Here is a 24702-nt window from a genome sequence, read left to right as displayed (position 1 = left end):
CTATGAAAACCTATATGCTAACAAGCTGGAAAACCTAGAAGAAATGGACAACTTCTTAGAAAAATACAACCTTCCAAGACTGCCCAAGGAAGAAACACAAAATCTAAACAAACCAATTACCAGCAAAGAAATTGAAGCGGTAATCAAAAAACTACCCAAGAACAAAACCCCTGGGCCAGATGAATTTACCTCGGAATTTTATCAGACATACAGAGAAGATATAATACCCATTCTCCATAAAGTTTTCCAAAAAATAGAAGAGGAGGGAATACTCCCAAACTCATTCTATGAAGCCAACATCACCCTAATACCAAAACCAGGCAAAGACCCCACCAAAAAAGAAAATTACAGACCAATATACCTGATGAACGTATATGCAAAAATACTCAATAAAGTGTTATCAAAATGAATTCAAAAATATATCAAAAGGATCATACACCATGACCAAGTGGGATTCATCCCAGGGATGCAAGGATGGTACAACATTCAAAAATCCATCAACATCATCCACCACATCAACAAAAAGAAAGACAAAAACCACATGATCATCTCCATAGATGCTGAAAAAGCATTCGACAAAATTCAACATTCATTCATGATAAAAACTCTCAGCAAAATCAGTATACAGGACAAGTACCTCAACATAATAAAGGCCATATACGATAAACCCACAGCCAACATCATACTGAACAGCAAGAGGCTGAAAGCTTTTCCTCTGAGATCAGGAACAAGACAGGGGTGCCCACACTCCCCACTGTTATTCAACGTAGTACTGGAGGTCCTAGCCACGGCAATCAGAGAAAACAAAGAAATACAAGGAATCCAGATTGGCAAAGAAGAAGTTAAACTGTCACTATCTGCAGATGACATGATATTGTACATTAAAAACCCTAAAGACTCCACTCCAAAACTACTAGAACTGATATCAGAATACAGCAAAGTTGCAGGATACAAAATTAACACACAGAAATCTGTGGCTTTCCTATACAATAACAACGAGCCAATAGAAAGAGAAATCAGGAAAACAATTCCATTCACAATTGCATCAAAAAGAATAAAATACCTAGGAATAAACCCTACCAAGGAAGTGAAAGACCTATACCCTGAAAACTATAAGACACTCTTAAGAGAAATTAAAGAGGACACTAACAAATGGAAACTCATCCCATGTTCTTGGCTAGGAAGAATTAATATCATCAAAATGGCCATCCTGCCCAAAGCAATATACAGATTTGATGCAATCCCTATCAAATTACCGACAACATTCTTCAACGAACTGGAACAAATAGTTCAAAAATTCATATGGAAACACCAAAGACCCCGAATAGCCAAAGCAATCCTGAGAAAGAAGAATAAAGTGGCAGGGATCTCACTCCCCAACTTCAAGCTCTACTACAAAGCCATAGTAATCAAGATAATTTGGTACTGGCACAAGAACAGAGCCACAGACCAGTGGAACAGATTAGAGACTCCAGACATTAACCCAAACATATATGGTCAATTAATATTCGATAAAGGAGCCATGGACATACAATGGGGAAATGACAGTCTCTTCAACAGATGGTGCTGGCAAAACTGGACAGCTACATGTGAGAATGATACTGGATCACTGTCTAACCCCATACACAAAAGTAAATTCAAAATGGATCAAAGACCTGAATGTAAGTCATGAAACCATAAAACTCTTAGAAAAAAACATAGGCAAAAATCTCTTGGATGTGAACATTAGTGACTTCTTCATGAACATATCTCCCCAGGCAAGGAAAACAAAAGCAAAAATGAACAAGTGGGACTATACCAAGCTGAAAAGCTTCTGTAAAGCAAAGGACACCATCAATAGAACAAAAAGGTACCCTACAGTATGGGAGAATATTTTCATAAATGACAGATCGATAAAGGCTTGACATCCAAAATATATAAAGAGCTCACGCTCCTCAACAAACAAAAAGCAAATAATCCAATTAAAAAATGGGCAGAGGAGCTGTACACTTCTCCAAAGAAGAAATTCAGATGGCCAACAGACACATGAAAAGATGCTCCACATCGCTAGTTATCAGAGAAATGCAAATTAAAACCACAATGAGATATCACCTCACACCAGTAAGGATGGCCACCATCCAAAAGACAAACAACAACAAATGTTGGCAAGGTTATGGAGAAAGGGGAACCCTCCTACGCTGCTGGTGGGAATGTAAATTAGTTCAACCATTGTGGAAGCAATATGGAGGTTCCTCAAAATGCTCAAAATAGACTTACTATTTGACCCAGGAATTCCACTTCTAGGAATTTACCCTAAGGATGCAGCGCTCCAGTTTGAAAAAGACAGATGCACCCCTATGTTTATTGCAGCACTATTTACAATAGCCAAGAAATGGAAGCAACCTAAGTGTCCACCAGTAGATGAATGGATAAAGAAGATGTGGTACATATACACAATGGAATATTATTCAGCCATAAGAAGAAAACAAATCCTACCATTTGCAACAACATGGATGGAGCTAGAGGGTATTATGCTCAGTGAAATAAGCCAGGCTGAGAAAGACAAGTACCAAATGATTTCACTCATCTGTGGAGTATAAGAACAAAAGAAAAACTGAAGGAGCAAAACAGCAGCAGAATCACAGAACCCAAGAATGGACTAACAGTTACCAAAGGGGAAGAGACTGGGGAGAATGGAAGGGTAGGGAGGGATAAGGGTGGGGAAGAAGAAAGGGGGTATTATGATTAGCATGTATAATGTAGGGGGTGGAAGAAAGGGGAGGGCTTTGCAACACAGAGAAGACAAGTAGTGATTCTACAACATCTTACTATGCTGATGGATAGTGACTGTAATGGGGTTTGTAATGGGGACTTGGGGTAGGGGAGAGCCTAGTAAACATAATGTTCTTCAAAAAAATAAAAATAAAAAAATAAAAAAATAAAAAAGTGACTGCCTGAGGACTATGAAGAGGAAACAAAAGCAGGCAGACTATGGCTACAGCAAATAAAACGGTGAGGCACTGGCACACAGACAGATAGAGACCAACAGGATAGACTAGAGAGCCCTGGGCCCTCAGGCATTCAGTCAGCTGCTTTTTGACAAGGATGCCGAGACCATCCAGTGGGGGAAGGGATGGTCTTTTCAAGTAAAGGTGCAGGGAGACTGGATGCAGAAGAAGAAGCTGGACCCTCACCTAACTCCACAATCAAAAATTAACTCAAAACTGGATCAAAGACCAAGAACTATAAACTTTTAGAAGAAAACATAGGGCAAAAACTTCATGACATTGGATTGGCAAGGATTTCTTGGATACCAAAGGCAGAGCCAACAAAAGAAAAAAGAATCAAATTAGAGTTCATGAAAATTTAAAACTTTTCTGAACCAAGGACAGTATCAACAGAGTTAAAAGGCAATACTTTTAACAGAATGGGAGAAAATATTTTCAAATCATGAAATATAAGGAATTTATATCCAGAACGTATAGAAAACTCAACAACAAAAGAACAAAGTAACTCAAAAATGGGTAAAGGATTTGAATAGATATTTCTCCAAAGATGTACAAATGGCCAATAATCTCACAAAGAGATGTTCAACATCACTGATCATTAGAAGTATGTACATCAAAATTACTACGAGATACCACCTCACACCCATTAGGATGGCTATTATAAAATAAAGTTGAAAAAAACAGAAAATGACAAGTGTTTGATGAGGATGTGGAGAAACTGTTTTCCAGAATGAAACCCTTATTCACTGTGGGTAGAATGTGAAATGGTGCAGCCATTCTGGAAAACAATATGTCAGCTCCTCAAAAAAAATGAAAAATGGAATTACCATATGCTTCAGCAATTCCACTTGCATATATACCCAAAATAATTGAAAGCAGCATCACAAAGAGGCATTTGCACTCCCATGTTTAGCAGCATTATTCACAATAGCTAAAATGTAGGAGCAACAGAAGTGTCCATCAATAGGCGAACAGATAAGCAAAAGTGGTATATCCACAAAACGGAGTATTAGTCAGCCTTTGAAAAGGAAGGCATTCTGACATATGCTACAATAGGGATGAACCCTTAGGACTCTGTGCTAAGTGAAATAAGCCAGTCAAAAAAAAGACAAATATTGTACGGTTCTACATTCCTAAGATACTTAGAGCAGTCAAATTCACAGGGACGGAAAGGAGAATGGTGGTTTCCAGGGGCTGGAGGGAGGCAGGAGACAGGAGTCGGTGTCTAACGAGTACAGGGCTCCAGTTTTACAAGATGAAAAGAGCTGTGGGGATGGTGGTGGTGGTGGTTATACAACATTACAAATGTATGTCATACTACTGAACTGTACACTTAAAATGGTTAAGATAGTAAATTTTATGTTATGTATATTTGACCACAATATTAAAAATTTTGGAAAAAAGGCAGGAAGATTGTGGAGATGAGTCAAAAATTGGACAAGTGACCTGTAAAGGCTTATTCCCCACTCCCCACTTCCACGCCCCCATCTGTCTCTCCCTCTTTCCTCTTGAGGCTGTGCCCCAAGGATGGGCCCCAGTCACAGAGGGTCACAGTCAGATAAATCTCAGAAACACCAGGCGCCTGGCTCCTGTGAGCCAACGAGTGTGAGTGGAACTAAAGAAGGGAACTCCCTAATTCTGTGCTGCCTTCCTGAGTCTCAGGTGCACCCCTGAGTGGCACATGGGCCGGACAGACCCAAAACAGACAGCAAAGCTTCAGAAACTCAGCTATGTTAGAACTGCCGTTCACTCAGAGAGGGTGAGCAGGAACCCGTGGCCTGAACGTAATCATACTGACTGCCTGTTAAAACAACTAACCTTCTCAGCAGGGACGGTGGTGGCTTCCTCTCTAAGGAGCACTGCAAGTCACAGGTGATGGGGCTCCCAAACTGGCCGACAAACATACCCTACTAAGAGCTACTCAGCCACATTATCAACACATTTCCAAAGTCACTGCCTCAGGTCTAATCCCAAACGGTAGACAATCACCTTAACCTTAACACCCAGCACTGGGGCAGAGGCACTGACAGGAGGTATAAAGAGGTCTCTATTTGCTTTCTGGCCTAAAGGTGATCAGATGGTGCAAATTAATGTAAAATGCTGACACTCAGCAAATAGACACAGGTCAGGAGACGGGAAACTCCAGGTCAAGAATTCTGCTAATGATCAGTCACAGAACACAAAAACCATTCCCAGAGAAGCAGCAGAAAGGGTAGCTCAGTCTTAAGAGTTTCATCTCATTTAGTCCTCAAGGCTAAGTAGTTACTGATGACATCTGACGTAAATACAAAATCAGGAACCTGAAAAAGAAAGCAGGCAGGCTTAAGGGATACCCCTGTACCCCCAGCCCATTAGGGAAAGAAGGTCTGGGACTGATGGTGCAGGGAGCAGTTGAGAGAAATGCCAGAGCTGGAAGGATGCAGAGGCAGCAGAGAGGAAGCTCAAGTATGGACAACAAAATAACCATAAAGAAGGAAGAAATTTTATACCTCCTGACCCATGAGGCAGATTGCTCTGGAGTGATAGAAAATAGTCCCAAATTCAGGAGGTACCAAAACGCACAAAGAAACCCGGTAAGGAGCAGACAGGGACAGACTCCTGGCAGTGACAGCGACAGCAAAACAAACCACACAGTGGTAGACACCTGCGGGCCGGCACAGCGCTCGGGGCTTCGCAGGAATTCCGTGTCCTGCTGACGTTATCCCTTCCTTCATTTTACAGATGAGGAAACAGTCTCACAGATATTACGCAATCACACCTATAGAAAACAAATTTCATAGTGACAAAAAACAGTAGATATTATTCTGTGTACTGGAACTCATAAAGAATTCCAACAATTAACTCAGCATGCAAATCAATCTCGTTTTAAAGTTTGGACAGAGACACTGAAAACAATGAGCAAATGACCCCTCCAGCTGCCTTTAAATTCTAAAAAGCTACAATTATTGCTGCCTCTCTTCAAATATCTCCTCATCTTAATGCGGTCACATGGATGAAATCTACTGAGCACTCATGGTGCTGGGACCCCCACCACCCACCCCGCCATCTTTTTCTAAGGCTCCTGTGCACACAGGTGGGCCCAGCAGGGTGTGCCATGGCTCCAGGTGGCCCTGCTCACCTCCACGGGCCCTTTGCCCCCAGGTAGATGCAGGCACTCAGATCCTCTGGTGATCAAAACACCAGCCCTTCCTCCTGATGGTACAAGAAGTCCACGAGACAGGAGCGGAGGCCTGGGCCCAGATGAGGCTTTGTGTTTGGCTTTACAGAAACCACTTCACATTCACTGATGACAGTTTCCTCACCTATAAAAACAGATGGAACTAGACTAAAATCCAGACCTTCAGAGCTGCAAGGGCCACCCCCATCAGGTTAGATTTGATTCAATCCATTTAGTGAGGTACACAGAGCACCTTCAGATCCTAAATTTTAAAAATAACAGCCACAGTGACAAACACATTTTGTTCTGAAAGCTCATTTGTAAATCAGTTTTGAAAACTGGAAATGTACTTCTCCATAGAAATAATGTGATGAGAGACAAGCTTCTTTGTCAACCCGCAAAAGCCTATTCATTTGTAAAATACCTGAATGTAGTCCTCCTCTAATAATATCACAGCTCCCTGGCGCGCAAAGGAAGTATCTCCAGCTCCCGGTAAAGCCATCACCAAGAATCAGGAAGAAGGAAATCCTCCGGCAAAAAAAGAACGGAAAATGGGAATGGGAACAAAGTGACAGGTCCTGGGAGGATGAGGGAGGCTGAGGCCAAAAATGAGGAGCAGGCCAAACAGGTGTGTAAGAGCAGAGAGCGCGGCAGCCAGACAAAGGCCATCTGCTCTCCTTTCCTCTTCAGCCCTGCCACTGGTTCCTTCCGTCGCGAGCTAACACCGAAGCCAGATAAGGAAGCCCTGGGGACTGGGAAGGGCTGGGGCGGAGAGGGGTCTGAGACGGGCAGGACACGTCTGCTGGGTCTAATCAGACGGGTGGTCAATCTGTACACATGCTGCCTACGATCCACAAGTAACAAAAGAGCATCTTTTAAGATGACAAGTTGGCACATCCCAGCCTTGGATCTCACCCCTGAGAGCAAATCTCCTGCCCTGGGGTCCCAGGCTCCCACCTGCTCCGTCCGCTCCCCCATCTCCATCCCCTGCCCTGCGTCTCAGGCTGGGCTGTGCCCTGTGCATCATGCTTAGAGGACCCTGCTCACACCTTCTCCAGCCACACGCATCTGTGGGGCAAGGAGTCCTCAGAGCCCCCAGATGTGCCCACCCGGCCCCCACCCTGCCTCTGGACCTCAGCACAGGTCCTGGGACCTGCTCCAGTCCCTGCCTGGGCCCATTCTCCCAGTGGTGGACGCCTCCTCCAATCTGCACAGGCGGGCTGTGTGCAGGAGGGACAGGCACACCTGGGACTGTGGCCAGGGCATCTACACGTCCCACAGGGAGACTCTGCACAGGAAACTCGAGGAGCACAAGACGTCTAAGTTTGAATCTGGCCATCCAGGTTGTTACGAAGTTGTATTTATCAAACAAGGAGGATAGAACTTAATTCGATAAGCTGACTTATTACTGAAACACATATTTGGACACACAGTGTGTGAGTTTCCATTTGTGCTCTTGCCATAGGCATAGCAAATGCTACGGGTGGGGCTGGCTCTCCTGCCTGCTGCCGGCCGGGGGCCTCAAAGGACCAGTCAGAACGTGTGTTCAGGAGCCGGCAAGCTAACTGATTTCCCTTCCTTGGGGCTCTTCTTAATTAGAAATACAATGATTCCCAGCACTCCCCCAACAGAAGGTACCCCAATTCCACTCCCACTGGGGATACTGCCCTCTGCCACCACCCACACAGGAGATCAGAGAGATGACCCCTGCCATCGCCATGTCCCTGGGGCTATGGGCATTCCCCTTTCCGCTCTGCTGACACCAGCTCACACTGGAGTGTAAAGCCCACAAATTAAGTTGCTCTAATGTGAAACAATGTTCAAGTAAATTGGTCTAAATCACAAGTAAGTCACAGATACTGGCCTCAGGTTACTCACCTCCAGCACAGCCAAGCAAGGCTGCCACATCCAGCATACGGAGGCGGGCACTGCAGCCAGGGTCCCCAAGCACGGCAGCAGACCACCGTGAGCACACCCGCAGGCGTCTGGGAAGCCCCTGCCACCCATGTTCATCTAGGCCCAGGTCAGTGTTCTGAGCAGCTCTACTCAATGAAAAGCAACCAGAACAAGTTTGCCCTGAACACAGTGTCCCTGGGCACCCGATTCGCCACCATCACAGGGTCAGACAGGGTGACCGGTAAGCAGTGGGCACTACCGAGAGCTGTCATCGAGGTAAATGGCAGAGCAGCGCATGTGATCTGATCTCCGCTACAGCTAAATCTGTGCTACGTGACTCAGGCTTTTGATGATTCATAACAAATTCTACAAGTTCTGTGCATCCTAGCCTCGCCCCAGCTTTGCTCATTTATTATAATTGGTATGACAACATTTGATCAGCATAACATATGAATATAACATATGACAATCATTATGTCCAGTGACCCTGCCTGATGAGGCCACCATGGCCACGTCCTCAGGCCCTGGCCACCTCCCACATCCTAAGGGCCAGCTATTCTAGCATTTTATCAGGATTTTATTCATCAGAAACCACTCCAAAAATGGGCTTCAAAAAGTGGGAACAAGGTAAAAACATCTGACAATTGGAAAACTATTTGAATTACTAAGAATTTCCTAAGTTGTCAAATCCCTTTTTAAAAAGCCCTCCTCCATACCAACAGCAGCCGGTTAGAAAAGACTACAGGAGAGGGACAGGAGATCCCTGTCGCAACAAAAGCAAAAAATAACTACTTAGACCTGAATATTAAAAATTTGCCAAAAAACAAAAAAAGTACCAATCATAATAAAGGAAAACAGAATCAATAAAGAGAAATATCACATTCCTGGAAAACATAATTTAATATTATATAGATTTCACCTCTTTTAGGGCTTAATACCAATCCATTCAAATTCCAACAGAGTTTTGTTTTTTCTGGAAGCTGTCAAAAATGATTCTGAATATCATCTGGATTAATAAATATGTGAGAAGAAGTAAGAAAAAATTTTAAAGAAAAGCTATTGCGGGACAGGGCAAGACCCCATCCCACCAAGCACAAGGATCAAGTGCGGTGACTGAGCGACGGACCCATAATAAACAGGCCTGTCAGTGCAAAAGAACAGAAAATCCAGAAACAGCTAAAAAATGGTATTGAAGCAACTGGTTAAATCTGGAAAAGACAATAATAAAAAATTAGATCCCTACTCCAAAACAATCACCACATAGATGATGACTTAAACACACATGCTTCCTCTATTGGGCAGAAAAACTTAGGTGATAAACGCATAACTCATATCTCATCCTTTGCAGAAGTTTGGTTTAGAAACAAGTTGAGTGGCTCTGAAAGAGATGCCTCACTGAAAAAAGTTATAGATGCACGTATCACAACAATAATTTAAATGTATACAGAGCTCTACAGATGTGCAAATTATTAAAAAAGAAATGAACTAATGATGAAATTCTTTTCATTCAGCAATTAGCATGAATTATAACTTGGATTATATTATTCTTTCCATGCTGTATGCTTGAGACCATTAACCACACTAATAATTCCCAGAATGTCTTCAACCATTTCTCATGTGTCACAGAAACTGTAGCTTCTCAAGACACGTGACTCCACAGATGAAATGCCACTGGCCCATTATTTACTCTTAATCAGTGGTTTTTACTCCTTAGAAAGAAAAAGACTACAGACAGAGAATACTGTCATTACCGTAATACTGTCTTTTACAACTATAGACCCTGAAGCAAAAAAAACACTGTAATTTTTCAACTGCTTACACGTCCAGGTCAATTTTGTGTCTAAGTCAAAATATGGAAAAATGACTGAAGCAGATACGATATAGCCCACAGAGAAAAACAGGTTTTCTAATAAAATGTAAACACCCTCACGGGCCTTTGAGACTACAAATCATCAGTTCCTTACATGTGTATAGTGCTCTGCTGGTAACAGGTTTTACAGTTTAGAAAGTGTTTTTTGGAAGTGATCAATCACATAACATCCATCCTAAGTGTGTGTCATACTGTTTTACAGATGACCAGTTAATGCTCGGAGAGAGAGAATGAGTGTGACTACATCAGCAGATGGTCCCTGCGGCCACCTGTGGGGCTCCATGCAGCCCTCCAGGGCCTGGGTCTTCCCACGGCCTGTTTTGTGTCAGTGGGTGATTTGGGGAGATAGGGTTTGCTGGGGAGGTCGCTGAGGTCGGGGGAAGGGGAAGTCACAGTCACAGATCCCAGTGGAGGTCCCTGAGATAGCCGCCGTGCACAACAGGGAGACTGGTTTTAATTTCGAACTTCCCTGCTCTGCTGGGAAACAGAATGGCAGACCCAGAGTCACACCCTGCCAGGGAAGGAAAGAGGTCGCCCATGAACATCTCCTACAGGCAGAGCGCCTTCATTCTGCAGCAATTGCTCATCAGGTATCTACTGTATATGGCGCTCTGCCAGGATCCCCGCATTTCAGAAGCTGGAAGAGAAACTGAGTCACGTAGGTGATCAAGAACACCACCACCTTACCTTTACACTGGTTCTTTGTATCGGCTCAAGTCTCCCATCCTTGAAAAAATTAAACATAGAGAGAAAGACAAGAAACAGAACATTCTCTCGGCTCACTGTCACCACCGTGTTACGGCCCCAGTTGTCTTCTTGTCTCAGCGGAGCTTTGTGAAAGCCCGTCCACCCCCTGGCCCCACAGCACATGCCTGATGAACCCGGTCAGCACGTACCCAGTGGGCCGAGATGGACTCCAGTCGGGCAGCGGGCCCGAAGTGAGGGGAGTCTCCTTCAGAAGCCCCAGTCACATGCTCATCAGAGGCTCCTCCTGCGCGGCGACAGCACCAAAGCGCGTCCTCAAGCCCTTGGGCACTCCTGTCGCCTGCAGGTGTGGTTTGGGGCTCCCTGCCCTTCGACCCGGTCTGATGGGTGGAGGACGGCGGAGACATGCCCGGACCTCCAAGGCCGCCGTGAAGACTGCCTCACGGCTTCCCACCTAGCTCTCTTGATGATGGCTCTGGGGGCCCGGCTACCACGGTACGGGAAGGGCCAGCCACCCCGCGGGGGGTCTACGGGGACAGGGGCCGGGCTCCCCACCCCCGCCCTGCCGAGCCCCCCAGCTCGCAGCCGGGTGAGTGGCCGTCCTGGAAGAGGCTTCTCGAGCCCCTCCCGCCCGCGCTGAGCCTGCGCAGCTGATGCGCACAAAGTGAAGCTTTCCGGGAGAAGCGCTGTCCAAACTGCCTACTGGTGAACTCGGGAGGGTCTTGGTTTTGAGCCACTGTGTTTGGGGACGGTTTGCTATGCGGCAATAAATAACTGATAGGTAGGACTATAGGGACCCTGGCTTCCACTTAAAAATTCCACAAGAAAGATGGTGAGAATTTCCTATTATTAAACCCAATCTATAAAATACAATACTATATTTTAGAGACAACTGGAAAACTGCAGGTACAAATTTACCAGGATCTGAATAAAACTGTCTTTCAAAGAAAAGGTCACAAGCAGTTATTTTCTGATAGATTGCCTGCTATTCATTGGGCAATTGATACATGAATACTTCTGGAAACAGTTCCTAAAGTAACAGAAAATGTAATTTTATATCTTTTCTTTCCAGAAGGCAGCATTAATTGCATTTGCAGCCAAGTAAAGCTGTTGTTAAATCCTTATTATCCAGATTATCTGTATTGTTATAAATTCATCAATTTTTCTAATGTAATCCATGTCCCAGGACATAGATTTCTCTACTTGGAGTGTTTTAACTCACTCTTTCAGCACAGGAAACATGAGGAAGCTGCTGCAAGTCTGATATACAGAATGTTAAATAGCAAAATAGCCCACAGTTCTCCTTAGAACTTGGCTACAGTGTACCAAAAGGAAAGAACAGATACCACATATAAAACAGCCTTTTCCTTTATAAGCAAAGCCCCCTAGTAATAAACTACATGAGATATTCAAATTGCTTAATCATAATAAAGCTGTTTAAAAATACATGGCTGAAATTCACATTTGCAGTCTGGAGATGGAACAATAAAGATACTCTGAGTTAATAATTAATGTGCGATGCAAATCCAATAGGGAAGGAGGTGGTGTGTCGTGCACACCATCCCACCGCTTTTCCCTTTCCAGCCCCACGTCTTCCTGTGGGCTGTTCCGCTCAATGGGTGACTTGGGAAATTAGGTGGTCTGTTGGTAAGGAGTCTGAGACCAGGGGTGAGAGTCAGCAGGGGTGCTGTGGTATCCAGCAACATGAGAGCTGATTTTATTACTAATATCACAGGTCTGTTGTGAAACAAAATGCCAGGCTATAGGCCATACCCTGAGGTGGAAGGGAAGAGGTCTGAGCATGGAGGAGGACACCATACTCCACAGGCGGCGGGCCCAGGAGGGTGCAGAGGGTCCCTCCCTGAACGCCTCCGAGTCTCACCGCCTCAGACAACCCGGCTGGCCTCAGCCAGCAGGGCCATCTGCACCAAAAGGTAAAAAGCCCGCTGATCAATCCAAACAGGGCCCAATTTTCTAAAAACTGTGACCTACCAATCCAGTTTCACCACAGAATGAAGTTTAAGAAACCCGCCAGGGCTGTCAGACCAAACCACAAAGTCCACAGGTGGTCGGGGTCCTGGCCCAGGCCGGCAGCCAGCAGGGCCTGCAGCACCAGAGGCTTAACGACAGTCCAGGCTGACCCCTGCCAGGCCCTGGGCTGCAACACCAACACTGGCCTGAGCAGTGACCTCCTGCCATGGCTCCCTGGCCTCAAGGCCTTGAGCTAGTGACACAGCCTGTTTCAGCCCCGTTCCTGTGCCACAGGGTGGAGATGACACCACCTGCCAGAGGAGCCGAGGCACTAATCCAGCAGTTCTCAAAGTGCATCCCAGGAGGAGCCCCAGCACCACCTGGAAGCTAGTGAGAGATGCATGTTCTCAGGCTCCCCCCAGACCCGCTGAAACAGAAACCGAGGGGGAGGTGGGAGGAGAGGAAGCTAACAAGCCCTGTTGGTGATTCTGAGTCACACTAAGGTTTGAAGATCACTGTGTGGCTGTTCTTAAAACACTTCACACAGTGCCTGGTACTCATTAACAGTCAGATAAACGGAAATTGTCACAGTTACAAATAGCTGAACCCTACTTACCTCCCCCCTCCCCTCCCCGTGCAGGCACCACCGTGTTCTGCTTCCATGTGTGCTCGTTGTCTGTGATGACGGCATGGGGACAGTGACGAGGACGATGGGGATGATAAAAGGGTAATTTTTCTAAACAGAGTGACTGGAAGGGAGACAGAGACCAGCTGAGGATTTATATGACTGACTCTGAAAAGTGTTGCCTCTGTGGCCATCCAGGACGGGACGGCACGAAAGCAGCCTTTTATACAGACCTTCTCTATCTCGGTACTCATCCTAGAGCCTCAGAGGCCACATAAAGGGAGGTTTGGGGGCCCTGGTCAGAGGCCAGCTGCTGGGCCTTAACATGGCGGTGTGAAATCTAACAAGGAGGCCTGCACCCTGAAAGGCCACCACCCCCAGGTCCCACTGAGCTTCCCATGGGCCAGAGGAGCACAGCGACCTGACACCCAGAGGCCCCCGGGCACAGCTGGGGAAAGCCGGGTGAGTCCCACGCTTCGGGCTCCTCGGCCCTTCCAGGGAGGCTTCCTCTGCAGCTCCAGAAGAATCTCTCAAGCTACAGTGGCCTCCGATCAGCACGAAACTTGCCACAAACCTCTGCCATCCTGAGGTCTGTGTGCTGGTCATTTGCCTGTTGGTGACTTGATCCATTCCCTCCCCTCCCCTCCTTTTTCCACACTCACTTGCCAAAGGGCTCTGGCTGGGTTTAGGTAGAAGGATGGGAGGGAGGAAGAAGCCAGAGTATTTCTTCCCCTTCCTCTCTCTGATGTGGCTGGAATCACCAAGGTGGCTTTCTCCTCCCCGTTGGTTCCAGCTCCCCGCAGAGAGGCCTTCCCTCCATGGTCCCAGACGCTTCTGGGAGCCTCCACACAGATCCAGCTCTGGGCCTCTGGTAACAGTGCCCCCACCCACCAGCCCTGCTTCATTCCACCAGCCTCAAAGGTGGGAGGGGTTTCCTGCTATTGCTAATCTCTGAGTGACCTCACTGTCCACCCCTTGACCCTCAGATCTTCCAGAGACCTTTGTCACTGAGTCCCGGCCCTGAAGGGCTTCTGTCCGACCAAGTGGGCCATGACAAAGGCAGCCTCTTCTCACAGCTTGGTCCAGACCGCGCCTTAGCTGATGCCTGCCCACCTGACTGAGCTCCCTCCTGAACTCAAAAGCAAAGTTAACACACAAGCTGAGATTCTTGATAAATATCTTATATTTTAAATTTTTCCCAAGAGCAGCCATATACTGGGTTAATCAGTGAATTTGTGACTTGAAATAACAATCCAACTGGCCCAAAACTCACCTGATATTTTCACAACTTTCCATTTCCTTTTGGCTAGAAAGATACAACAGATGTGCAAACTAGAGGCAGAACACAGTGTTCCAGAAAAGGATTATGCTTTTGGCAACTGCCTGCATAAGTGCAGTAAATACACTATTAATGACTGCTAGCTGGATGCTTCTTGTTTTGTAGAGATCTGCCCTATTTCAAGTCCCACATGCCACTGAAATCACTGAATTATCCTTAATGACAAACCTTAGAAAGCTCAAATTTCTTAATTAATTTTTCAAAAAGTTAAAAATGTTAAAAAGCAGAAGAGAGACAACCGCACAGACACCAAGCACATGCTGCTTCTGACTTGGGGCTGCAGCTGGGACCCGCAAGCACAGGGCCTTCCTGGGCAGGCAGGCAGGGCATCTGTACTGTTCCCTACTGTGCTACAGGGTTTGGGAACATTTAGTGCCCGTGAGACCTTCTAGAAGTGGAAAGGGAAACTGCTACAAGTGTCCAACCACCTTAACATGTGCTTCTCAGGCCTCCTGTCGTTATTGCTATTCCCCGGTTGTCATTAAGCAAATGCAGGGGGCTGTCTTAAGAAAAAACACATTAAGAAAAAGAAGAAAGAGGAGAAACAGACACAAATTTTCTAAAACAATCCACAGCACAAACACCCAGGATCCCTCAGAGTTTGTGCTGTGCCTCCCTCCCATCTGACAGGCACAGCAGACCAGATGCTGAGGTCCCCCTCTCGGCCAGAGTCTAGTATTTTCACCCCAGTTAATGCTGCAAATGATGATATAAAGACCCCAGAAAAGTTGTCTATAGAAACATCAATGTGAAATTCAGTGCATTTTCAAAGTACATTGTTATTTTATCCTAAAACCATTGACTTAATATTAAGTTCCTACAGGATTGGAAACAATTTAAATCATAATGACTTAATTTTAAAAATAAGACTTGGACTTTTATTATTTCTTCCCACTCAAGTTTCTGGGTGATTGCATCCCTGAAAACTTACAAAAGGGAAAAAAAATCACTAGGAAATTTTAATATGTGGGTCTTGTCCTGGTTCTTGTCTCTGCTCTGCTGCTACCCAGGTGTATGACCATGAGTGTATTTCATAATCTCTCTCCTAGCCTCGCTTTCTTTCTGCAAAAACAAGCAAGTGGTTGGCCCCTTCCCAGCCTAAAATATTCCAATTATCATAATTGTACAATTGGCTCTAAATTAATAAGAATCTAAGAAATGCGGGTTTTAATTCCAGGTAAATTTGAAGCCTGATGGAATCAAAACACGGGCTCTCTGACTTCGAAAATTGTTCTGGAGGCTACACTGGAGTTTGGGGCAGAGATTCTGAATGTAAGAAAAACAATGTAAAGACAAAGGAGTATCTGTGATTTCGAATCGCTTCCTGAAGATACTAAGGTTTCACATAATGTCATGCACATGCTTTTTAACTTGGACTCAAAAGCTTTTCTTTCAGCACAGATTTTATTTATATTTCTAAGTGATCTAGTCTGACAGCGTCCGAGGAAGGGAAAAATCAAACATCCCACTATGGGAACCTTCCTCCTGTCACAAAGCCATTAGAGCTACTGAAAAACGATGGCACTGCTTAGTTTTATTTATAGTTTCTTCTTAATAAAATGAAAAACGAACACGAAAACCCTCTGAATATAAATTTTTAAAGACCTTCAAGATCCAAGACCAGCAGCAAAACTATATACATAGACACAAGCCTATAAATAGTCCTTTTTTTTTTAATGTGTAGAAAGGATGGCTTACGACTCCTGCTGAGTTTTGCCTTTCTCCAAGACATCATGAATAACAGATTAGATATCCTGCAGTCCAGGTCATTGTCATCAGGAATTTGGGGGCCTCACAACGTGACACAGATTCAGTCTCCAACTTAAGTTTTATACAATCTGTCCTAAACACTGCTGACTACCCCCCAGTATAACCTAATAAAGCCAGACACTCTGGGCTGTATTTTTCCAGTCACCTAGCCTCAAATCAACTAACCACATTACCCCAAATTAGGCTTAGGAACAGGAAAGAGGAAAAGAACATTTGTTTATACTTACTGCTTCAAGAACTGTACCCCACTTAATCAGACAAAACTTTCTACATTTTTAATACCCCCTCATAACACTTGATATGCAATTCTTGAGAACAATGACTGCAACACTGTTATTAAACTCCTTGAGGAGGGGTCAGCAAACTTCCTAGTTGAAGGCCCAAGAGTAAATAATTTAGGGTTTGCTGGCTGAGAGGCAAAACTGAGGATATCATGTAGGTAAGTATATAACAAGAGAGCACACAAATGTCTTCATATTTTTATTGACAAAATTCAACAGACAGTGACAACTGACTCTAACACAGATCTGCTTAGGACAGAATGCCTGTGAGAGGGACATTTCACTTACTTGTGGTTTAGAGTTACTGTTCCCTGTCATCATATCAGATGCAAACATTCCCCTGCGAACACCATTCCTAGCTTGTGGGCAGTGCAAAAACAGGCATACACCTGGCTGAGCCCTGCTTTACACCTTACAACACGTTTTCGCTACTCATCCATTTCTCCAGTTCGTCTTTCAAAACAACATTTGAGCAGCATGTACCACAAGCCAGGTGCTCCCCGGGATGATGAGGATAAGGAAAGGGTGAGTTGGGCTCCCATGTATATGCACATGACTTAAAGACAGGTCTGCCCACAGGGCGCACTACGTGCTCGTAAGACGTAAACACCGTGAGAGGGGGTGGATGAGTCAGGTGGGGCAGGCAGCAACACGGAGGAAGCGGCCCTGTGACCCAGCCGGGCTGCTCCATGGTTAAGAACCCAAAGTCTAGAGTGAGACTGGGGCCTTCACATCCCAGCTGCCAGCTGCTAGCTTGGTGACTCTGAGCAAGATCCTGAATGTCCCTGCACCTCCCTTCCCAACTGTAAAGTGGGAGTGGTAAGGATGGTGCCTACCCTCCAGGTACCACAGGAGACTCAGCAGACTGACCCATGCGGAGCATCCAGAACACTGACAGGCACGCCTGAGCCCACGCAAGCCTTGGCTGCTCTCCTTACCACAGAGAGGGAGCAATGAGCTGAATCTGACATGGTGAGTGGGGTTTTCCCAGGAGGACGAGGTGGAAAGCCTTCCAGGAGGAACACAGTGAGTGCAGACAACACATGCATGAAAAGCAGCCCTGGTGATTTGGTGTAGCCTGAAAGTGAGGTGGTTGAGAGGCAGGAGAGGAACATAGCAAGAACACACGGCAGAGGCTGTGTGTACCGTTCACAGCAACGGGTCCTTGATCCTACAGGCAAGAGGATGCATGTGCTGTAGAAGATGGTGCATCTGCACGGTGGGATCTAGCAGCAGCAGCATGGAGGATGGCCAGGAGACAGCGAGGATGGAGACACAGCAACAAGGGAAGGGGCTAGGGCAGCAGTGACCATGGCCTGGAAAAGAGAAATGATGGTGAAGACACAGAGTCAGGGACCGGGGACCATGCCAAGCAGTTCCATAGTCTTGGTGACCTAGCTGTGGGTCACAAGGGAAACGACAGGAGGAATCGGAAGGACACCCAGATCTCTGGCCTTGGTGAAATATGAATGGTGGGAGTCACCATGAGGGGAATTCCAGTGCATGAAGAGTAACTGACGGGTAGGGGTCCAGACAGCACAGTGGACCAGTGAGCACGGGGAGGCCCAGCTGAATGCCTGCAAGACAAGCAGCACGAAATCCAAGGGCAGTAGAACAGAAGGAAGAGAGAGATCAATGGTCAGGGAAACGTGGAGACGGACCAAGTGCAACTGGGGTGGGGTGATGGCAGAAAGTGAGGGGCGCTGCATGCCTGGGAATGGGGCACCTGAACACACCAGGCCACGGGCCTGCTGTGGGGCCAGCAGAACGTGTGGCAGTGACATGCTGATGTCAGGAGCTCAGAAAAGGAGGCCTGGGAATGCAGCTTCAGGGTTATCAGAAAATCTGTGGTGGGTGATGTTCCCTTGGAGAGAGTAAGGAGAATCAGACAAGGGGGAGAAACAGGACACAGAGAACTATCTAAAGGAGAGGGAATGCCAAAGAGAAAGCACACCCTGGGAACCAGTGAGGAAGGTCAGGAATGGACACAGACAGTCAAATGGTGCAGAGCAGTCATGGGAGATGGAGGCCCGGGGCACCCCAATCAGACTGTCATGGTGAGAGGGTCAGGGCCATCTCCAGGGAAGCCTGAACTTCAGGGGTGAGGAGTGAATGGGAAGTATAAGGCAGCAGCAAACCACAGGCCGCCGGAGTCCCACTTCTGGAAACATATCCAAAGGAAAGGAAAGCACCATCTCAAAAAGGGTGTCTCTGCCCCTGCTCACCAGGCACTACTCACAACCACCCGCTGTCCACCGAGGTGAATACTCACAACAGACGTTATTCCACAAAGGCCACTGAAACAACCTAAGCATCTATCAACAGATGAATGGATAAGGAAGAAGCAGTACATATACACAACGGAATATGGTCACGCTGTGCAGAAAATGAAATGAGGCTTGCAGCTAAGGAAGTACAAGGATTAAGCACAGCGCAGTGATTCAGAAAGGAGTTAATATGGAGATACTGCCTTAAAATTTAGGTAGGTACCTAAATAGGTAGCCACGCCTATTAGGATGGGTACTATCAAGAAAACAGGAAACAGCAAGTGTTGGTGAGGATGTGGAGAAACTGGAACACTTGTGCCCTGTTGGTGGGAATGTAAAATGGTGCAGCTGCCATGGAAAACAGCATGGCAGTTTTTCAAAAAGTTAAAAATAGATTTACCATATGATCCAGCAATGTCACTTCTGGGTATGTGCCAGAAAGAACAGAAAGCAGGTTCCCACAGAAACATTTATACACCCGTATTCAGAACAGCATTATTTGTACTCGCCAAACGGCAGAGGCAACCTAGCTGCCCATCAACAAATGAACAGATAACCAAAATGTGGTCTATACATACAATGGCGTATCACTCAACCTTCAAAAAGAAGGAAATTCAGACACCTGCTACAACATGGACCTTGCTAAGTGAAAAAAAGCCAGTCACAAATGGACAAATACTGTGTGATTCCACTTACATGAGGAACAAAAATTGGTCAAATTCATACAAAGTAGGCTGGCAGTTGCTGAGGGCTGGCAGGATGCGGAGGTGTTGTTTCACTGGTATAAAGTTTCAGTTTTGCAAAATGAAGAGTCCTGGAGATGGATTATGGTGAGAGTCACACCATGTGAATGCACACAATGCCACTGACCTGTACACACAATGGTGCAGATGGGAAGTTTTATGTGTATTTCACCACAATTAAAACAAAAACTCAGGTATTATTTCTTATTTTAAAATAAGAAATGAGACAGGCTGAGGGCAAGTCCCTTGTCTGTAGTTACATGACTGTTCCGTGCAGAACTGGGCCCAGACCCCAGAGCGCCTGCTCCGGGCACGCAGCCTGAGCTGACCGGTCATGGGTGCGCTTCCAGCTCTGACTGATCCGAGGGGAAGCAAGTCATTATCACCACCGTGGGCCTCGCTCATGTACAAACCCTGCCTGATAACCTTTATCTGCAGAATCAGGCTAATTACCCTCCTTCTATGCGTCTCATGATGATATCTGTAGTGTTTTTATATTACTGTCAACCTACAGACAGAAATATGGCAGGCGAGGCATGGACCACGTGACAAAGCCTTCCTCCCCGTTAACCAGGGGGCACCTGTGATGTGACCCGGACTATAGCTGAGATGCCCCCCACACCTACACTGACAAGTGATTGCGCTCACAACATCCAATGCTCCCATCTGCTCTCTAATTGTCTTTTCTTTCTCGAAAAAACTTCTTAAAGGCAAAACTTAACATGTGCTAAAACAGAAAGATCGGTTAAATGATTAGACTACCTGGGAGAAGGCCATCAATTGCCAACCTGAAACAGACAAAATTCTTCGAAGCTCTTGGCGAGCTTTCCTGCAGTGAGGTCCCTCTGTGGCAGAGACCGACCACTAGCTGCCCACACAATACCCAGCCTTCCCTGTTTTCTTAGTAACAGGACATTTGTATTTTTGAGGGGAACAAAGTGCCAGAGAAATAACCTTTCCCAACATGCCCTGAAAACAAAGATGGCCAGTGAGCTGCCAGAGCAAGTCCCCAGGGCCGGGTACTAGGAGGAGTGTTAGAGGGCTGGCTGCCCCATGCCCCCGAGCTATGGGCTCCCTGGGGGCAGCACCAGGCCTGGGTTGCTCTTCCAGCCTTGCAGAATGGCCGGCACGCTACACTGCACATGGATGGTCCCTCCTTTAAGTTTTGAATAAATGAATGGGAATGCTCTGAATTAGCTGCATTTCATGGTTAATTAGGCAAATGAGTTGGACATTCTCACTTTCTCCCCTCCCTCCCCCTCCCCCCCACCTCTCCCACCCCTGGAAAAACAGGCAAGAAGTGACTGTGCCGCCAGAGAGGATGGAGGATGATTCGCAGGGCCTGTAAGTCACCCTCCCCTCCAGACCCCTCTCCCTGGGCACCGGGCGGGTTCCCCTGAAGCACCACTACTGCTGAAGCAGCAGGGGCTGAGCCAGGGCTCTGCTTCGAACGAGCCCCCGCTTGGGACGCCCACCTAACTTGAAAACTTATTTCTTAGAAGAGCACCTGACCAAGCACAAGGTTTGGGCCACCTAGCCTGTGACGATTTATTATTAACATTCTTTTTTTTTCTGAAAGCCTCTGTTCTAGGGCCTCAAAAGAAACCTTTTGACTGACAGACTGTGAGATTACAAACTGACGTCTGTTAAACGTCAAAGTGGTTGCCTGACCCAGAGACATCCCAGTACGAAAACATCAAGAAAGGTCAGTCACTGTCACACCTTCGAACCCCGGGGCCTTCCAACTAGCTTTGTAAACCCCACACCACCCCCTTTCCAGGGGGCCTGGCTTCTCTTTCTGTGGGCTCCCCAGATTACAAGCTATCTCTAATAAACTCCACCTGCTTCCTTTCTTTCAAGTTCAGTGTTCATTTCTGTAACATTGAAAGTCAGGAACCTGGCCTTGGGGGTCTGCTAACACTGGGACAGTCCCGGGAAAACTGGGTACAGTCACCCTCCTCAGAGCCCACATTCCAATCAGTTCCTCAGAGGAGGACTGGGGTTTAACGGCCATGCTTCCAAAATCCACCCGGAAACACCCTGAAAGTGACATTAGATAAGAGCAGAAACACAGTGCAGTTCCACACTGAGAGAAGGTGGGAGCTCAGCAGAGGGAGGGACGTGCGGGTCCTGAGAGCGGGAGTGAGGCCGGACCAGGGGGAGGCAGGTCTGCTCACTTCCGCCGCCACAGTCACCGATCACCCGACCCTGCTCTATTCTCACATGCAGTGGCTGAACGACGCAGTATCTCCTACATGCAGAGGACCACATGCAGGGCAGACATCTGATTAGGAAGCTCACCAGTCTGCTTGGCAGCTGTGAGCCCACCAACCCCCTCAGACCCACAGCGGCCCCGACCACACTGCTTCCCATGGCAGGCCCGTCAAGGTATTTTAATTTCCATTAGTCAGGCTCTTTGAGCCACTGATTAAAGTAATGACTACTCCAGATTGTAGGATGTTTTCCTAAACCTGGTCTCCCCTGATTAGGGCACTCTGGGCAGGACCCTGAGGAGGGAAGGCTTCCTTCCTTCGCCAGCCCAGTGCGATCAGCCAAGCTGCTCCAAGTCCTCATCCCCAAAACTTGCTCCCAGCATCCACCAGGAGCCGGGAGGGTCCCAACAACCAGGTGTGCATGAACCATTACGTTATAGGTACTCAGCTACATACAAGCCAGAGGCAGGCTGCACCCAGAGAGGCCTTTCACATGTAAGGAAGATGTGAGAAAGGCCACCTCCTCCTGCCCCTCTATCCTTCCTCCATCTCTGCTCACTCTCCTCTTCACTCCCTGGGAGCTTTCAAACCAGGAGAGACGGAAGTTCAGGGGAGAGGGCGTAACCATCAGCGGGAGTGAGGGGCAGCAAGTGCCCCCAACCTGGAGAGGCCTAATGCCTTGTCATCCCTCTCATGGTTGCCAGAGCAGGCATACATCCCAACTCTGTCACTGTCACATATGCGGACATGGACCTGTTAAATAACCTCTCTGAGCCTGTTTTCTATCTGTTAATGACCATACCCAACCCCAGGAAAGGGTCACATCAGATAAGTATGCAGATGTCCCTCAAACTTATTATTATTGCAAATACGTGTGAGTCGGTATTTTTGGTTTTGTTGCCATTATTCATTAGGAGATATTGAGGGCAAGGTCAGGAAACAGGGCCAGGGCCAAAATCAAGGATATGTTGCCTACATTCTGATTAAATGCTTACAAAGAGACAGCTACATCTTTTTAGGAAAGAAGTTAACACTTTTTTAGATCTTAGAAAAAGGACTTGAATTTATGCTCCATGGCCCTTCGATGCCTCTTGATAGTAAATTCATTCTCATTTAACAAATATTTTATATGTATGTGTTATGCCAGGCACAGCACTGGGCACCAGGAATAAGTGACAAATGAGAAAGTGAGGTCCTGCCCTCAAGGGGCTTATATTCTGGCTTGCGGAGGAAAGACAACTCGCAAGTGAACAAACTAACAGATGATTCCAGATGAGGCCAGCGCTGGAAGGAAATAAACGGTGCAACACCTCACCCTAGCTGGTGCAGGGTAAGGGCTGGTCAAGGAAAGTGCAATTTGAACTAAGAGAATACCAGCAAGTGCTCGTGGGTCTAGGCCAGTTCAAGAGCCTAGAAGGTGGCCTTAATGCTCTAAAGCAGTGCTTCTGAATTGGCAAACTGGGGACCCCCAGTGGGGCCTTGAGTCTGCCCTGAGGGCTGGATGTGGGGAGTTTGCCAGGCTGCCCGGTGGTTCCTAGACTCAGCCCAGGTGAGCACCACACAGGTAAGACTAAAGAAGGCTCAGGACAGTGCCCCTGCACACGCGGGGATTGAGGCCTTCCTCTTTAAAGGCTACCTGGGGCCCTGGCTCAGGTCAGCAACTGTGCAGAACAGGAGGGGAAGGCCAGGCGGAGGGCACTGGTGGTAGGTGTGGATGATGAGTCACTGCCTGCAGTGACTTTACAGCCTAGAAGGGGCCAAGGCAATGTGCGCAGATCACGGACTCCCCGGAGGCTCCGTCTTTCCTCCGCACGGATGCTTCTAGGAAAACACTTGCAACCACATCAGCTTAACCCACACCCCTGGATGTTATCTGTGACTTCTGATTTAAAGTGTTTTTTAAAATGCCAAAAAGGAAGGCATCAATTAATTATCATTATCTCTGTCAATCCATAAAGCGTGTAATTAAAAATTAAAACAGCATGACTATGCATGGGGAGTGAAAAAGGTTTATATCCATGCGTCAGGAGTGATGAGCCTCTGAGAGCACCTGAGCCAGGCTGCCACTGTCCTGCAGCCTCCGCAGCATGGATCACAGAGCAGGAAATCACCTGCAAGAGGGATGCTCCCTGTAGAGGCAGGTCACCTATGCCATCACAGGCTCATGCGCTAGGTGACAGAAAACGCAGGGAATTCACCAGGGAGGGAGAGGGGACCAATAGCACTTTTACCCAAAATATCTTGTTTCTTTCATGGAAAGAGACCTGAAGTGAACATGGCATGACTTTAATATTTATTCATTCAGGGAGGGGTCCTGTTGTATTACTCCCTATACTTTCTGTATAAAAAAGAAAAGAGAACATATTTAAAGGGTAAAACATCTTCACTTAACATTTCTTGCACAATGTGCTAAACTGGGCTGAAACCCTGTAATTATTTCTTACCACTACTCCTCGCCAGTTTTGGAGACCATGCTCCTGAATGGACCAGCAGCGTCCGTGTCTCCCCGTTACATCTGTGCGCGACCACCAGGGAGAGCGCCAACAGGCCCTCACAGGTCGTCTGTCTCACCTTCTCTTTTACTCTGTTGACCCACCGCCTTAAGCTCCTCTGACGCTCTTCCTGAAAGCACTGCAGGAGGAAGGACTAAAAAGACAGAGTCCATATTCCCCCGGAAAGGCGCTGTGCTGCATTCACGCACCAGAACCCTGCCGCTGGCTCAGATTCCTGGTCAACCTTTACATAGTCCGTTTTTTCCTTAATTTGTGCTTTCAATATAAGCATATTTCAGAGGGCAATATAATTTTGGATTCCCCCATGTCTTTAAAGGACAATTCATAGTCCTTGTGCTAAGTCAGGCCCAATAAAAAGTAAGTAC

The 24702-nt window shown here is 46.7% G+C and overlaps 1 protein-coding gene across 6 annotated transcripts in view; it reads right to left on the bottom strand.

Annotated features, from left to right (window-relative positions):
- Positions 1-24702, bottom strand: part of CSGALNACT1 (chondroitin sulfate N-acetylgalactosaminyltransferase 1) — a 350833-nt gene that overhangs the window by 271936 nt on the left and 54195 nt on the right. For 2 of the 6 annotated variants that reach the window (XM_057505248.1, XM_057505247.1), the window contains exon 1: positions 13874-14063. The exons of the other annotated variants lie outside the window; for them this stretch is intronic. The gene's annotated coding sequence lies outside the window, so the exon portion shown is untranslated. Of the gene's footprint in view, positions 1-13873; positions 14064-24702 lie in introns of those variants that run through there. 6 annotated transcript variants of the gene reach the window in all.

The sequence above is a fragment of the Manis pentadactyla genome, chromosome 7, assembly GCF_030020395.1.
Source record: "Manis pentadactyla isolate mManPen7 chromosome 7, mManPen7.hap1, whole genome shotgun sequence".
Taxonomy (NCBI): Eukaryota; Metazoa; Chordata; class Mammalia; order Pholidota; family Manidae; genus Manis; species Manis pentadactyla.
The sequence above is the reverse complement of the archived record's forward strand: the minus strand, read 5'-3'. Positions and strand labels throughout refer to the sequence as shown.